This window comes from Pocillopora damicornis, chromosome 4, assembly GCF_964200805.1.
Source record: "Pocillopora damicornis chromosome 4, jaPocDami1.2, whole genome shotgun sequence".
Classification (NCBI taxonomy): domain Eukaryota; kingdom Metazoa; phylum Cnidaria; class Anthozoa; order Scleractinia; family Pocilloporidae; genus Pocillopora; species Pocillopora damicornis.
Genome location: NC_142673.1, coordinates 18,249,238 through 18,265,626, shown reverse-complemented (window position 1 = coordinate 18,265,626; position 16,389 = coordinate 18,249,238). Strand labels below are relative to the sequence as shown.

The following is a 16,389-nucleotide window of genomic DNA, read 5'->3' as shown; positions in this document are numbered from 1 at the left end:
TGGTCAAATTAAGCTATGAGCGCTATCTAGCTTAAACCGATTGAGGGCATTTAGAAGTTGTCTTCGTGTACAGACGGGTAGTTACTAGTGAAAAGGAAGTTATTATCAGGTTTGAAATTGTCTAATGTTGGAAAAGCTGGAATTGGCGAGTTTATGAATATTTATCTTTACCCACGTGACGTTAAAACCCCACGGATTTGTTTTACCCTCTAACGCGTCAACACGAGTGTGGTTCGTAGCCGCGGCAAGGAAACTCTGCGTACGGCTTTAAACGGCTTATTTGACTGAGACATTTTCAGTCTTCTGGCGAAGTCTCTAAAGTCACTTCTAAACGAAGAGGAACGAAGTTGTTTACGAAATATGCCGTCTTCTTGTTGTGGGTTCATAAGACTATTGCGGTCTTTGCGCAGATCGTGCTCTCAGTCCTCTCAAAACCATGTCGGAGAAAGGAAACATCACCGACTGACTGCCGAAAAGATCTCAGGTGGGTCAATCTATGATAGGAAGTTTAACAAAATTTAAAGCTTATCGAAAGGAAAATGGTTGAGTTGACGAATTTCAGAGCTGTTGGTGATGTCGTAATCAAATAAGTTAAATGTAACTTAATATTCATGCAGTATCTAAACTTGGTATGATCAGTTTCCCCTTAACTTTGGTTTCTCTCGAATTAACGATTCTTATTTGATTTTAATTTAATCCAACAAAGCAACCATTTTTCATGGTGTTAGTTTCGTATTAGTGTAAACGAGCGGACTTGTTTCACTAAACGAATGGCGGGAATCGGAATGCGGCACTGTGATGTGCTTGGAACTATCCCTCTTTTAATCGCGCGAAAATGGTAGACAGGTGATAGACAGGTGTCAAAAAGGAACTTCAAAGATACTATAAATCGTCATTGCGTTATCACGTCATGGTTCAATGCCTTAGAGTACATTTTTTTCATGAAACGTCATCTTTCACGCTGAAGCTGATATGTTTGGGAGCTTTTAGCGGCGGAGCTGAGAAAGATTGGAGACAAAGATTCCTGCTAAGGATTCTCTGCTTAAACCTCCGCTTCTAATTTCCGCGCCTAAGCCATCAGATACGTTGAAAATTTGTGCTTAAAAGGCTCACCAAATGCTCTTGAAAAGCAATATCATCCATGCACATCAGCCTCACACGTATCACTAAGACATATCAACATTGCAGTGTAACTAAAATCTATCCACTATTGTTTTCCGTTTGCGTTTTGTAAAATAAAAAAGTGGGTTGTATAAAACAACCAGTCTGAACACAGTTCGAAAATAATTAGGAAAATATGAGTAGTTCAAGGAGCAAAGCTAACCAAACTAAATACATATGGAACGAGAAGACGTCCGGTTTTCAGCGCAGTTAACTGTGAGTCAGACCGAATCGCTTTTAAGTTAAGTTTGTATATAAATGGTTGAGTTCCGATCGAGCATAAGCCGCTAGTTTTCCAGACCATCACAGAGCGTACCACCAGTGGAAGTGAAGCAAAACCATGACAATGCTGTATTTCTTTCGGAACTCAACTTAATATTTCTCTTACGGCACCGATAAATTTGTTTGTTCCTTAAGGTACTCTGGCTATATGATTTTGTCAAGTATAATACGCTATCAAATTATCTATTTAGCAACACAGCATTCTTGCGATCTATTCGACGCGATGGAATAAGGCAACAAGATTTGAGATTTTCGCAATGAGTCCACCTTCATGGACTAGCCACGATTTTGGGGATAGTTTATCGAAACCATCGATTTACAAGGGTCGCGTCGATAGCGAAATTCTCCTACCTACGAGAACTGCTCGACCCCAAAGTAAAACTAAAATTAGAGGCGTTACCCTTCACGTCAGAGGAATACAATCACGCGAAGAGCATCCTAACAGAAAAGTACGGCGAAGAGTCCGAGATCGTGAAAGCATACACCTGAGAAATTTTGGACATCCCTTCAGTACCAAACGCGAATTCAAAGAAAATCAGCGAATTCAGCGAAAGCACGTCTCTTGCATTTAAGATTCAGTTTCACTTGGAAACAGAGAAGATTGGCGTAATTTTACGGTCAAAACCCGGTCACCAAACGTTTTCCGCGCTCTACTCTACGGATAACCGTTGTACCACTTCCAGCCGTGCGACGAAGAGTTGCTTGATGCAAATCCTAAATCTGCGAGACCACCAACTTCCGGTGCTGCAATGATGGCCTCAAGCAGTTAATTTTTTAGACCAAAATCTTAACAACCACAAAGATTTCTTAAAATGACAAATTCATATTCTATTATTGCCGAGCCGTTTCTATTTTGTTGTCCAATAGTATTTGCATGTTTCAAGGGACCAAAATACACTAATGATGACACAAACGCTGCGATCAACAAAACTGAAAATGCTTACAAAGCAGATTATGACATCACGTTAGAGCATGAACACCTCACACACAGCCTTGCCATACCCCTGTTGGGTCGCTGTTTGTGCCGTTATTTTAGTAGGTATGACCGAACTGTCGTTCTGACCACGTGGTTCGCAATTTAAGTACGAACCAGGACGTACTCTGATACCCCTCTGAAGGTTTTTGGAGACAACTCATTAATAGGTGAAAATGTTATCGTGTCTTCGTAGAATTAGAAGTTTTCTGAGATCATCGTGTGCATGGCGCTCTAACCAGGATTCCGATAACTTCTCGGCTCCGTTGAAGCTTTCAGAGAAACTCTCAAGTGAAAAGCATGACAAGTGAAATTAGTACGCATCATCTATGAGCAAGAAGGGTATCATAGGAACTTGTTTTTTCGGCATCGCAATTTAGTAAAAAAATTGATTGGATATTATAAGTTTAGGAGATAAAGAGAAGGATTGGAAGAAGGAATAGCCGGAGGGAGGAGGAGATCGCGCTCTGGATAAAATGTCGCACGGTGAAAGCTGAAATACAAGTCAGTCAGATATCTTTGTAAGGAAGAATGAATATTCATCGGTGGCCCTATTGACTGTTTTGCAAAAGAACGAACGTAACGCTGCACACTATTTACGCAAATCACAAAGTTTAAATTAATGGCCGATACGTTATGCAAGTATTTTATTGTTAGTTTTTTTAGCAATAATATCCTCTAGCCTTTGGCATGACAGAAGTTGACATACGGAAAGTTTGCGACATATGCGACACTGTACTGGCGTGGGCGGGAAGGTTTGAGACCCACGCAGTGGGGAATCATCAGCTGTCTACAAAAAATTAGATTATGTCATTTTACGTAAACAAAGCAAATATACTCTGAAGATGACACCATTTCCTTCACGTGTAATATATACATGCCCACAAAAATGTTAACGCTTCAAAACATCCCCATAATGAGAAGCCAAACTATAAAAAGAACTTGAACGTGCAATAAATTAGGATAAACCCTGAACTCCAGATGAAGGCTCATACTATAAACACTGCTTGCAGTAAAGGAAAACCCAGAATTTGGCATTGGAACATTTTAATTTGGTCGTAAATATTCCCATACAAACTCTTATATCATCGCCATGACTCTTTCTATAATGATAGAAAGAACAGGATGATCATTCGTCGAAACTGAAACTGCTTTCTTAGGCATATTTACCGTGTCAGCGCTATGTTGTTATTCAAATAAGACTTTTTATACTCTCGGAGAGGTTCACCTGACCTTCGGAATTATAATTTTTTGTCAAGTGATAAGCCGTGTAGATTTGCGAAAGACTTCTAGAAAGACTTTCGCTCCAACGTACGGAAAAACAAAGATGTCATCGTGCTTTTGTGGAGTTGGACGTTTCTTAAGATCATTGTGTGCGTCACGTTCCATCCAGGATACCGTCTGTTGATGCCAATGGTGATTTGTGATCACGTGTCTTTGCAAACTGTCAATGTCTTACCTGCTGCTCTATATGTAGGCAGTTTAGCATTAAGAACAGCTGTGGCCTAAAGAAAAATGCTTTGATACCATTTTAAAACAATAAGTGACCATAAAATATGTATTCTATAATTTTTTGGCTACATGCTTTTTGATTGTTGAGGATTTATATGTTATTTGGCCCACATAGTTTAAATTTCGTTTACTGAATGATTGAAAATATTTAATTAAACATAATATTACAAAAACGCTCAAACATAGGAATGTTGCTTTAACTGTACTTAACCATGTCTTTGTGCAGTTAATGATGGTGGGCTGTGATTATATTGTGTGCTTTGCTCTGGGCATGATATGCTAATTTTTTGCTCTTTGTTGCTGCATTTAAGTACAAACAGGAGAACAACATTTTAGGACTTAAAATAAGTGTTGCAGCAGTTATTGTTTATAGGTGATTTCTATGTTACTAAATTGTGTTGTTCCTCTTGTGGGCAAGGTGGCACAAGGCTGCATGGTGTAAATTCTGTGCATTTGTTATTGTTCAATATATCAAAGTTATTATGTGAGATGATGTTAAATCTGAAGTTTATTGTGACCAAAGTGATTCAAGGGAATTATATGACACAGTTGCCAGCAGTGGGCTCATAAAGATGGGTAAAACTAAAACAAACTGTTATGGAAAGAGCTAAATATTACAAACTTTAAGGTTACGAAGGAGAATACTCGGAAACATAAATAAGTATAAAGAACACGGCATTGCCTCTCAAAAGGTCAGCAAACGTTAATTAGTAACGCATCATGTTTTTTAACTATATTTACTCCAAACAAATTCCTTGTATTCTGCCTTCTTTAGATATTAATGCATGTGTCTATGAAGATATAGTCAAACTAAATAAATATATTTCTAAACAGAGTGACAGAGGTTAATAATTACTGTGTGAAGAACCAACAAGGAGTTGTACCATTGATAACAACTTTGTTTAACTTCTGGCACAAGGGTTAAAAACCAAATTGACAAACTCTGTAAGATTGAGATCACAGCAATGCTGATATTTAGAAGTAATTCAGTGACATAAAGCATAAAATCTGACAAACTCTGTAATATTGTGAACTCTACAAATGTTCCTTTTACTATGAGTGGAAACTTTTAATTTAAATTCCTGCATCAGTAAGGAGATATTGCCAGGAGTATGTTATATAAAAACTGCAGAATTAATTTTTTTATATTTTCTCATGCACTCTAAAGCAGTGACACAAAATTGGGTCTAACCTGTTCATAGGAAAGTTCTGCCATCTATCTTTTCACTCAAATGCTCACTTCAAAAAGGGTAACACATTAAAACTTTATTTATTATGACTTGCTATTTGAAACACAATAATGCGACAGAACCAAGCAAGTTTAATGAGGTTTAGCTGGCAGAACAGATGTAATTTTTTTTGGTGTGTTTTTGAGTGAACAGAGGCTAGCTTAAGCCAAACAGAAGGTATGTTTTCCTCTGTTGTTTTGGTTTGTCAGTATCCTTTTTTCTTGTATTCAATTTAAGTTTAATGACTGTATAAAGGACGAACTCTTTAGGAGATTATTTTCTTTCCCAACTGTAATGCTATTATACTTGATATTACCTTACACTGTATTCATGAAATCACTCCGAGCTCCTCGGCATCCCATTGCTTTCAACAGTGTCTCAAGCCTCATTTAATGATGGCAGGGTGCCAGTTTAAGAACTTTCTACCCATTCAAGACTTGAAGGTCATATCAGAGTTTACACCTCTCCAGCTAATCGCACTTAAGAAAATATTTATATATGCATAATTTGTGTTTAAAGACTTGGGATATTAACAAGAGGCCTTCTGGCATTCATGCATGGGTTTGAGCTAGGACTCTGAATGGCTATGCACTCAATGTCAGAGTCTGTTTATGCTTTCAAAGATGCACTTTAAAATGGTTCTATTAATGGTTTTAATTGTTGTATTACAAAACAGTCATGAATAGTTCTTGTTAAAAGTTGTTTTGATAAACGATATCACTGAAGTGAAAAAAAATAAAAGGCCTCTGTTTTAATTCTTGGGTGGGCATATGTCTTACCTTTCATTTCATGTATAATTTTACTTTCTCTGCGTTATTTTTTTTGGGTGTACATGTTTATTTGGAAGAAAGGAAAGGAAATTCAAGGGGTCATTTTGTTAGAGGTTGCATTCAAGCATCTTTGTGATGAGCATGATTTTTCCTATGTGTTTTAGGCAGTAAAACAAGGCGAGGTTAAAGCATTTAATACGTAAAATGCTTCAGAAAAATAACAAAACATAGCTAAAGAGAAAGAGTTAAAGACAAAGAAGCTCAAAAATGGATAGATCGCGCCTTTGCTTTCTTGTTGTTCGACGAATGCTGAAAATAGAAATGAGTTAGATATAGATTTGATGAATAATAATTTAAATGGATTGTGTTCGCCAGGCAACGAATAAAAAGCCGCTGAGTACTCTTTGAGAAGATCAAAGAACTCAGACTAGTACTGGATACATTCTTGCAAGTACCTCAACCGTTGAAAGATCTCACGCGGTGAAAGGTTCGCGACATGTGCGTTTGATCTTTCTCGCCATTTAAAACGCTTGGCGCGCCGACGGGAAGTTCATTTTACTAGCAAAAAATAGCAATAAAACGAACTATAAACTACTTCACACCACACGAACAAAGTAAATATGCAGCAGGGTTTGGAATTTGAAATGAAAACATTTCCTAGTGAAGGCATTAGACAGGACATGGTGTATGAAAAGGAGGAAGACAAATGAACGACATGATAAGGAACAATAATCAACCCAGTTACTTCGATGATGGATTTTGACTTTTAATGAATGATAATTAACCTATTTTTAACCCATGACTCAGATGCTCATAGATTAGAATTTAATCATCTGTAAATTGTAGTTTCAAGAACGGTGATAAACTAAATTGATATTTTTCAATTTCTCCAAATTAATAAATTGCAGCAAACGAGCTGCAATATTTTACCTCCATACTGATAACAAGTAGGTTACTAATATAGTTTTCAAGGAAATGCAAAGCAGTTTGAAAGTAGAATTGCTCCTCAGATCTAGAGATTTATGAGTTTGAAAATCACAGGTAATTAAAGGGTGTGACAGAGGTAGCCGTTCAAGCAAGAGTCTCTTTAATGAGCGATACATAGCGCCTAGACAGTTAAACCATGGTTGAATTTCGGCACAAGTGATCTGATCTCATATGGAGTGGGTTGGCAGAAATTTCTCTCATTGCCATCCTTTTTATTTTTCGCTCTAGTCCAAATTCACGCTCGCCAGGAAAGTTAATTCGCCGACAATAATTCCATATCACTTAGTTACTGCGCCAACTAGGGAAAATTTAAACTGCGCTTGTTACTTCACATACTTCAAAATGCGTTCTTGATTAAAGTCCTAACGAAAGCACTTGAAGAAAAGAAAGGGTCATTCTGCTCGAGTGCTGGATTCTTAAAGCAAAATTTTATGTATGTATTTGATACTTGGAATTGTCTACTGCTATGCAGTATCTCCAATCATCTACGTCACGTTAAAAGGTATAAATAATATGTATTTTTAAAAACGTCACACGCTTTGAACCAGATGGCAGTCGTTACCCGGTGGATCTCGGCAACTTTGGATAAACGCCACAAAGGCTTTTGCTCAAGGTTGTCACGCTTTTACGAATTTTGTTTCGAAATCTATGATGCGTGTTTAATGAGCGACGAGTCTTTCATAATTTTTACCCATGATCGGCCATTTGACTGACAGTTTCTTTGAGGCTGCAATTTAAGGGGTTAAACGTGTTACTTTCTAAACTCTTCGAATCCTGTTGTAATTAAAACACGCTTCTGAACCGGAGGGCAGTTGAAACCCGGTGGATCTCGGCAACTTTGGATAAAAGCCACAAAGGTTTTTGCTCAAGGTTGTCACGCTTTTACGAATTTTCAGTTCCAAATCTATGATGCGTGTTTAATGAGCGACAAGTCTCATAATTTTTACCCATGATCAGCCGTTTGACTGACAGTTTCTTTGAGGCTGCAATTTAAGGGGTTAAACGTGTAACTTTCTAAACTCCTCATATCCTGTGGAATTTAAAACACCATAAATTTGAGAGGACGTACACTCTTAGAAGAACGGCATCCCTATTGTGCCAAACATTGTGCCTGACGCTTTTCAGAGAATCTATGCCAGCGAAAGGCCTATTCCCTGCCTATACGTTCGCACAACGATTTGATTAACAGCTTGTTTAACTTATAATTGTGTTTGTTAGTGACCTAATGACCAGTACTTTAGAGAATGGGAACGATATTCGAGTCAGGCCGGATTAATGTAAAGAATTGCTAATAATTTGAATTTGTAGGTGTAGTTGGAGAATGCGGGGGGGGGGGGGGGAGGGGGAGGGGAGCTCGGTTTGGGTTAGGTTGGGTATAATCAGTCTTTGATGGATTATCAACAAAAGAGCTAACCTATTTTAGAATTCAATCGCATTTTTTCATACATGTAAACCACTTTACATAACTATGTAAGCTGATGGATTCTAGACAAGTCAAAGCAGCTCATTTGCTGACGTGAGAAAGCATCTTTGATTTCTTCCGCAAGACTGAAGTGTATCAAGCCCGTCTCTCGGGCTTGTGTATGCGATGACATATTTTACTTTTCAAAACTAGCGTGAAAAACGCTTGGGCTGAGTCCCAAAGAAATAAAGGTGACATGACATAGAAGGGGACTCCCCCTAATCAGCATGTATGTATTCATTCGATATTTCGGTGGAAACATCATGCTTAGTACCTGTCACATTGATACCCAATCACAGTGTATTGCTGTGACCAGTAGCTGCGAGAACATAATTGTAAATTGTGATGGCCTTCCACAAGAGTGGCAAGACTGTCCGTTGACACGTATGACTAAAGATATTTTGAAGCAAGGCGGCTAGCGGCTGTATAGATCTATCTGATTTCTTTGTTGTTTTAACACCTTCCAAGTCCACAGGGCAGTAAGTTATCGGCTAAAAAATTTTTTATTAAATCTGAAAAATGACCTTCACGGCATAAAGAAGGAAGGAGACAAGACATGGAATGAGAATATAAACAATGGTTACATATGCTCCCGTAGACGGCCATAAAACTGTACGTAATAAACGACCATGGTATGAATTATACCTCATCTCATAACAGCGCATCTGAACTCAAACAAGGAAGTGAGATACAAACACAATAAGTGCGTTACCCTCTTCAGACGAATCTGTGTAATACTATGACATAACAATGCAAACCGATTGGCCACGAGTCACCAATCGCAACAGTCGAAAGGATGTGCGGCGAAAATTAGAAACTGTCATTATTTTAAGAAAAAAACAAACAGAAGCTTGCAAAATCGAAAGGGTTATTGAGGGGTTCGGTGATGGCTCCTATTATTATGTGTAAATATATCTTCTGTCACCCAATACCTTGCGGGTGATCTGCCAAGAGAGAGCAATCTGCCATCCGTCAGTTCTGCCTCGTGACCTCATACGAATAAATAGATAAATAACAAACGAAATGTTTCCCTCGAGGCCACATTTTTGGAGTGCGCCATTTGCTAATTTGTTCTTTGTTTCCCGTCAAGAACTTAAGTCAAGTTAAACACTGACTGCCGACAACTAATGATTGTATCTAGTTTGAACACCAAGTAATCTGATTGGCTCCCGATTCAGCGCGCTAAATGCTAATTTATTCTTTGCTTCCCGTCAAGGAATGTGGTCAAATTAACCTCTGAATTATAAAAAATAATGATTCTATCTAGCTTGAACCAATTGAGAGCAGTTTAAAGATTTCTTCCTGCACAAACGGGGGTTAATAGTGAAAAGGAGGTCATGATCAGTTTTTGTTATTGGCTAATGTTGCAAATGCGGGAATTGGCGAGTTTATGAATATTTACATATACCCATGTGACGTTAAAAACCTAAACTTTAAATCGTCGTCACCATTCCGGGGCTTTAAACGGCTTATTTGACTAAGACATTTTCTATCTTCTGGCGAGGTCTCAAAGCCATTTTCAGACGAGGAGGAACGAAATTGTTCACGAAATATGCCGTCTTCTTTTTGTGGGTTCATGAGACTAATGGTTCTGCAGGTTCAGCTGGTTGCGGAGGTTCCGCGGTCTACTGACCCACAGTTTAATAACACCTAGTGACTTACACCTTTAAAAGTACGTCAGTAACCAGAAATAAACTGAAAGTGCCTACGAAGCAGATTATGACAAGATGCACGAGGGTGTCAGTCCTTTGAAAAGAAAATGAAAAGGTCGAGTTATGAAAGTTATGCGATGTTGTGAACAGATACATCGCAACTCGCCATTTATTGTGTGAATCTCGGCTAACTTCTTCGAATTCCTAAGGGGAAATAACGGAGTAATTTTAACTCAGCACTCCTGATCATATAGAGAAAGGGAGTTATTTTCCAAAGAAACTGTGGAAGGTTTTCAACATATGCAGGGAAATTTTGGCGGGAAAGAGCATGGCGTGGGCCAAAATTAGCATTTGCTCTGCTGTCTCTGAAAACTTGATCACGTCACACAAAGCATACGTAAATGAAGGCGGTATTTGGGATCTAAGATGGAAACATATCCCGTGCGTGCTTTTACATGCCCAGATACTTATTCACACAATGAATGAAGAGTTGGGATGTATCTGTTCACAACATCATTTAACTGTCGTGACTCGAACTTTCCATTTCTTTTCAAAGGACTGACACCCACGCGCGTGTTGTCATAATCTGCTTACTTCCTTCGGAACTTTTCCTCGAACTTTCCATTTCTTTTCAAAGGACTGACACCCACGCGCGTGTTGTCATAATCTGCTTACTTCCTTCGGAACTGTCCTCAGTTAGAAGTGCAGTTTATATTACATTGTTTTGTTTCATGTTGTTAATCATCCGGGTGTTTATGACTCACTGTTTAAATCAGAATTAGCATAAATGTGGTGTGGGGTCAGGCCTGAAACAATAAATGCGATCAATCGATCCCATTTCGAAAGCCTTCACACCGTGATGGTCAGTTCTGTTCGATGCAAGTCGCAAGAAAGTTGAAACAGTTTTGGAAAATCAAATTTCAGAATCCATAAAGCGATTGCGATGAATTTTGGGTCGAATGCTTTCAAACTTCAGACCCAACCTTCCTTCACTTACTACACTACTCGTCATTAATTACAAAATGAATTTCTGTTACAGCTACGTGATAAAGAACTTATAATACTATGAATTCGACGGGATAATTAACGCTTTCCTGTGTACAGACTGTACGATGGCTGACAAAAAACGCCAGGATGTATCGATCGAGCGAACAAATGAAGATGCGAAAATGAAAGTGTCTAATTCAGCATGTTTTTTTCTTGCCACGCATAATTTATCATATGTCACAAATGGTGGGGGAGGGGGGGGGGGGTTGTTGAGTACGCGAACTTCTGGTAATCTATCATTGAAAGAATTAAATTTAAAGCGATATAATGAATATCCCAATGGAACTGGAGAAACGAATTGAGTTCTAAGTGGAACTTATGTAGCTCCTTTTTGTTATTCAAATAATATTTTTTACACCTCCACGACGGCCTTGCTAGAAAGTGACGTTTGTGAAGTTTATATGAAATAATTCATATTTGTACTGCGGTTGTAGATGAAAGTGAAATGTGATCATCGCAGTTCATCATTTCACTGCACGGGAAGTATGAACTCAATAAATTGACCTCGCTCCCAATGTGTGGCTTCATAGCTCAGTTGGTAGAGCATCGCACCGGTATCGCGGAGGTCAAGGGTTCGAATTCCGTTGAAGCCCTGATTTTTTTCAGGCTTCTTCTTTCCAATTGCTTAAATTGGAAAATTTACTGCGATGATCACATTTCACTTTCAAAGTGACCTTTGGAATTCACGTGTTTTCCATGTGATAACTGAACCACAAGGTGCCGTACATGAGTTTATTAAGAATAACGCAACATAAGGACAAACGACAATGTCATCGTGCTTTTGTGGAGTGGGAAGTCTCTTAAGATCATTGTGTGCATCGCGTTCTAACCCGGATACCGATCCCTGCTGTATGTTGGAGCCAACGGAGAAAATCTCAGGTAAACATTTAACTGCATGAAAGCTTAGATTATTACGCGCCATGATCTATGAGCAGGAAGTATTGAAAGAAGACTGTTCTTTTTAAAAATGCTTAAGATAAATAGCAAAATGAATTTAAGATATGGACGGAATAAAGATAGAGAAGCTCCATAGGCGCTCCATGATGGCTTTCATGTCGCTCGACGATTGCTGGAAAAGGAATCAAGGAGTTAGCAATTTAGAAAACTCGTATTGTAGTTCGAAGTGATTGTGTCGTCACGAAGGAACGAAGAAAATGCTGAATACTCTTTTAGCATATACACTCAAACTAGTGCAGGAAACATCCGGGCAAGTTCTTTATCCCTTGATTTCCCTTGATTTTTGTAATCAGTGTTTCGACATCTGTGAGTGTTTGAGATGGCGGGAAAACATAATATCACGCGGAGGAAAGATGGCGACACGTGCGTGTAAGTTATGGCGGGAAAGAGCTTGGCGCGCGGGTGGGAGGTTCATTAATAGAATTAAAATTAAATCAGTATTAAATACGTCACACCACTTGAACAAAGTAAATATGCAGCGGGTTTGGAAATTGAACTGAAAACATTTCCTGCTTGTGTTATTCACATAGATAGATAAAAAACCCACTGAACTTTCTTCCAACCTCCTATATCAAAACTCAAAACTCTATGAGAAAGCAGACAAAAACTAAAACCAGAAAACATTTTATTCAAGGAATCACGATAGTGCCGAAATTTGTCACTAAAGTAAGCTACATTGCGTGAAGGATTGGGAATTTAATCTGACGTCTATACATACCTCTTTACCCGTTCTATTATTCTAATATTTCGACAATCCTTCGATCTATCTTCTCTTCTGGTTATACTTTCGACTAACACGTGCCTCTTGGCCGAATGAAACATAATTCCGACAATTCGAAAGTATGTCACACAAACAAAAGGGTATTGAAAGTCACGCAAATCACAACTAAAAAAAGCCTTCGTTAAATACATGCGGAAGGAAATATATGAATGAGCCGGAACAGGAAAATTTTTTGTAGATAAATCGACTCGAAGCCCTCAAACGCAGCCACGAACGAAGGGACGGGGAGGTATACGTCGTAACTTTGATCGGAAGCCGAGCTGACTGATCGGTCTGTCTTAAGGCCGATGTTCATGAAGATTAATAAGTAACGCAGAGTGCATTCTGCAGCGCATGTGGTAAGTAATTTTCTGTCGCTGGCAATTTTTGCATTCTGGAAGAGCATGCAAAGTTCAGTGCATGCAGAACTTCTCACTTGACTGACCAAAGCGTCGTGGGGAAAAAATTTTGCTACTTCTCGACCTCTCCATTAAGGTTTTGCAAAGTTTGAATCTCTGGGATTAAATAAAACAACTAAAAAGGCCTAAGTTGTTAAATGCAACAATTAGAAAGACGTTTCTTAGCTTCTGGCACGAGAATTTTGTCGTCCATCTTAGACGGACTCTTTGGACCGGTTAGTTTAATATAGTTTTGCCGCAGTTTAACAAAACCGCATCCTAAACAATCCTCAATTTTGCTGGACCGTTTATCTGAACCTTTATTTTTGTGAAAATTGTCAGGGCTGAAAGAAAGCAGTGGAAGGACATTTATTTGATAGAATCAACCTTACAGCGAAAGCCTGAGGCCCACTGATTACGTAAAACCGTGGCTTGGATTAGACCTCGTGTCGTGACGTCAAATCATGACGTTGGAAACAATACTGTCGAACTGACATTGTTATCTCAAACCTTTAGTTTAGTAAAACTTTCAGCTTTGCTTGATTTCGTAAGTCAAGGGGCATTTCTGTTTGTTAATGCAGCCTTTGTGTTGAATACTGGGGGTTACGTTTGAAATAATTCTCTCGTTGAAAATCAACAGCACCGGTTCAATGTACCGATAAAGAGCCAGGTGTATTACCAGGACGAGCCTTGGAAAGACAAAGTTTCTCATTCGAGAACATATCTGGACTTCAGCTTAAGCGAGTCTACATGGTGTATGAGAAGGAAGACAAATGAACGACAAGATAATGAACTGCACTCAACCTGACCCCAAAGATTACATGGAAGTGGACTTTTAATCCTTTCTTATCGACCTATCATCTTAACATTATATTAAAAACTCGACAAATCAGCTCTCGGTTATTTTAAAGATGTAAAGCACCAGATAGTCTTTTTAAGAGAGTAGTTTGACAGTTTTTCATTTATACTCTGAAAACTGAAAATCTCGATTAACATGTAACTATACATTGATTTAAGAGCGATAAGTTTACATTTCAAGTCAGTTCAATCGAGTTGGATTTCAAAGTAAGACCAGAGTTATTTGCTGCTGTTCTTGTTAAACACATTGACAATAAGTAGTATTCAGAAGTATTAATGCTAACCCTATAGAAGTGACATTGCTGTTAACAACCCACCACAGAAGTTAGTTCCCATTACGTATTTTCCAGGTTTAGCGCACGTTATCGAGCATTACACATGTAGTGATTACGAATTATGAATGTATTTCAATTAGATCGAATAAATACATGTTTAAGCTTAAATTTAATAATATACGGTCTAATCACATACAACGGGACTTTTACGCGCATTCCTAGTATGTAAAGAAATCATAGGAATCTGACTTTTAGAATTTGAAAATGATAAACGATTCATGGAAACTTAATTCAAAATTATTATCGCTGATTTTTTTTCTTAATTGCCCAAAGCCTCCGTTGCTCTCTTTTCTCGGAGAAAAAGATATTTATGCATCACTTTGTAATAGAGAACTTTATTCATGGTAGGAAGCCTACATAAACAACAACAGAAAAATAGCGTGACGTGATAAAGGAAAAAAATTACGGGGAATCCCCTACTATAATTAGCCACGCAATCGTTCAATTTTCAAAGTAAACAATAGCAGGATCCCATGTAATGGCTCCTGACAATAGAACCAATTGGCTTTTCGTCTCCAGACATTTCTAATGATTCATATGGAAAAATGGAAAGCAATCGTCCAATTTCCAAAATTAATAAAGTAGACAATTTTTTGTAAAGGTTCATTCCTCATGCAATCTTTGAAATGTTAAGGCATGATTAAGGAAGTTTCGTTGTTTTCGATTCACACTATTCCCTGATGTTGCGCAATACGTTTGAGGATCACGTAACATACTCTCAGAACTTTATATTATTTCTATTCCATCTTTATTCGGCTTCTTGTCACTTTTTTCCAGTCCTTACCGTGTACTTAAGTCGTAGTTGTTTATTAGGGGGTATACGCCACAGCAGTGTTAGTATTTCCAAGGGCCTGATATTGCGCAATAAGTTCGTTTAAATTTCGACATTGCTTTTCTAGTTACATTTCCTACAGCGTGCATACTTTTTCTTTAGCGATGTGGGTGATTACCCAAGGGAAAACAAGACATACTTAATTCACCATAGATGAAACCGCCATGAAGACGAAGAGGTATATCCCAACCCACTCACTCAGTCAGACTGTACGAATCAAAAAGATGATAAAGAAAATTTAATTTCTAGACGCCACAGCAAGTAAGGTGAGAGCAAGATGCCTTTGTGCTTTTGTGGACTTGGAAGTTTCTTAAGATCGCTGTGTAAAACAAGTTGTAAGCAGGATGCTGACAGTCCCTGCAATTTGCCGAAGTCAACCGAAAAACTTTCAGGTAAAATGGTAACCTATGTTCTGGCACTACTCATGATCTATGAGCAGTGACCGTGCAATTACTAGGAGATATTTATTATCGTAGTTTACTTGGCAAAAGTTGGCTAAACAAGAAATGTATAGGGTTCTATGTTTTCGTTTGACAAAACAAACCATGAAACACAAGGCTAGGAGTTACCGAGAAAGAGACGTTAACCACCAGCGTTTTTTTTTGTTCCCACAATGTTTTGGTTATTATCGCTACTAATTATTTTACCTCAATGTAGAAAACCGAGCTTATTTTGGTCTGTCAAATTTAAAATCATTGAGTATTTACTCTTGCTGACAAATCTTGAGGCTAGGAGTTATCGAGAAAGAGACGTTAACGCCACGCGTTTTTCTGTCACACAATGTTTTGCTTGTGATCGCTACTAATAATTTTACCTCAATGTAAAGTTAAAAATCATTGTAAGACATATCCAATGCGTTCTCTGAGGTTTGTTTATATTTACGAATACCGAGGACCCTTGGCATAGAAGGGATTGCCATAAGAATACGAGATCTATATATTTTTAAGGACTTCTCTTGAGTAGCGGATACTATTGCATCAATTTTCAGACTGTCGTCTCCATCACATCATCATAAGAAAATAGTTTTTCGGTAAAAATTATCAACACATGTCCAACTTTATTTTAAATTTTGGTCAACAAACTTAACAAAAAGTTAAGGAAAATTAACCAGGCCTATCCTACAGTTGCACGACACGATTGGAAATACACGTGAACTCATCGATATGTACGCGTT

The 16,389-nt window shown here is 38.2% G+C and overlaps 1 long non-coding RNA gene across 1 annotated transcript; it reads left to right on the top strand.

Annotated features, from left to right (window-relative positions):
* Window positions 1-11,803: 11,803 nt before the first annotated feature.
* Window positions 11,804-14,079, top strand: LOC149047107 (uncharacterized). The gene is made up of 2 exons (XR_016186280.1): window positions 11,804-11,954; window positions 13,831-14,079. It is a non-coding gene; the product is annotated as an uncharacterized LOC149047107 (long non-coding RNA).
* The last annotated feature ends 2,310 nt before the right edge of the window (window positions 14,080-16,389 follow it).